The sequence below is a fragment of the Rhincodon typus genome, chromosome 32 (assembly GCF_021869965.1).
Source record: "Rhincodon typus isolate 14 chromosome 32, sRhiTyp1.1, whole genome shotgun sequence".
NCBI lineage: Eukaryota > Metazoa > Chordata > Chondrichthyes > Orectolobiformes > Rhincodontidae > Rhincodon > Rhincodon typus.
The window spans coordinates 27,989,121-27,991,042 of NC_063363.1; positions in this window are offsets into that span (position 1 = coordinate 27,989,121).

The following is a 1,922-nucleotide window of genomic DNA, read 5'->3' on the forward strand; positions in this document are numbered from 1 at the left end:
CCTGAACTTTCTCTTGGCATGGACTCCACTGTCAATCTATTCCACCAGCTTTACTAGACAGCGGTGGCAGAGGCTGCAAAGCTCTCCAGCAATTGGAGGCAGAGGCAGCAGCAGTGGACTTTTTAAGTTGGCAGCGCCATCAAGGCAACATCTCGGAGGTTGGGGGGGCTGCTGGGGGTGGTGGGGAGTGGTGGGTGGACGTCGGCAGGAGCTGGACTCTTGGCCAGTTGGCAGTGGTGGCCTGGTCTGGTAGCGGAGCCAGGAACTCCTGGCTGCAGTAGGCCCAGAGCAGGGACTTTTGGCATTGGTGATGTGGCGGCAGTGCGGTATGCTTGGAGCTGGGACTCCTAGCAAGATTGAAGCAGTAGCGGAACCTGGGACTCCTGGTTGCGGGGTGAGTGTGGGTTCAGGACAGGACCCAGCGTGGGCAAGGTGGGCTGAGTGGCAAAGAGATGGCGCCTAAAGAGTGGCAATTCCAACATTGATGGGTCCAAGGTGGGCAGCAGCAAGGCAGTGGAAGAGAGGTGGCAGTGCATGTGTCATTGGTGAGCTGGTTCAGGACCGTCATTCAGTTATATTGTTTATTCTTTTTATTCTTAAACTATTCAAAATGGTACCAGACTGTGACGACTGTTGAAACTTTCCCCTCTATTTTACTGCATTATTCACTGTAACATGCAGGTGACAATTTATAAAAACCAGGTTCCAAATGGTCATGATGCTTCTCGTTCTCACTCCCTGCAGTTATATCACTGCCTTCTCACTGTCTTCCACATTCACTGCCATTTTTGTTGAGAAAAGTACACAGCTAAATCCAAAACAAAATTGCTTCCCCATTATCTATTCCCATGGCAGTGCAACATTTCAGGGGATGTCCCAGGCAAAAATTTCAATCAAGTAACACAACTGTTCTGAAAAGTGGATGGGTATTTCAAGATCTCCCCTTGATTATCTTAGGCCTTACTCTTTCAAGCCTTTGTTTAATTTGAGACCCTTATGCAGACAACTGCAGGCTTATCTAGAAACATGTATAAAGCAGGACATTTATTGTTTAAAATACTGTGACTGCTGAAGATCTGAAAAAGAAACTGCAAGTTCTGATGAAACTCAACAGGTCTGGTAGGATTAACAGAAAGAAAAAGAGCTAATGTGTCGTATTGAACTTAAAACATTAACCATGTTTTTCTCTCCACAACTGTTAAGTTTCTCCAGTACTTTCTGCCATTTATTGTTTACTGCCTTCACACTTTGACTCTGACCTTGTAACTATATATGGAAAGATCTTTGTGTAAATGGCTACGTGGTTGGCAACTTCTGAATTCCAGAATTTCAACTGCATGATGATTAAAAATCTCTTCAAAACCAGAAATTATTTTCCTACAACATATGAATGATGAATTAAACATTTTCACAGCGGTATTCCCTATGGTCAGAGTACAATCATATAAAATCTGAACCAATTTGCCCCACCAAAATCAATAAAATGCTGTGGCCAACACTCTGTGCTCAGCTTACATCACAAACATCAGATTGTTTGTTAAAGCTGAAGCTCTGCATTGATCCACTGAGAGTCAGGAGGTAATTTTAACTTAAACCACAAGTGAGAACTGATGAGTCAAGTTTGTACACAATTGAGGCTATTGGGAGTTAAATAGGCAAACTATCAAACAAGCATTCAATGCCATCTTGTCAGTTTCCTGCCAGTTTTTATAAGTGTAACTACTTGAGTGGTGTGCCCAGACAGCAATACTGAGTTGCAATGTAAACAAGATATTAACCACAAATGGTCCATTATAGAACCATTTGGAATTGTTGTAAATGGGCAAGTTCATGTGCCAAGAACCTTTGCTTGTGCCAAGCTGGTCATTCATTGGATTGCCGTTTTAGGACATTACTGGCACACAATGGCTGCTATGTTTACC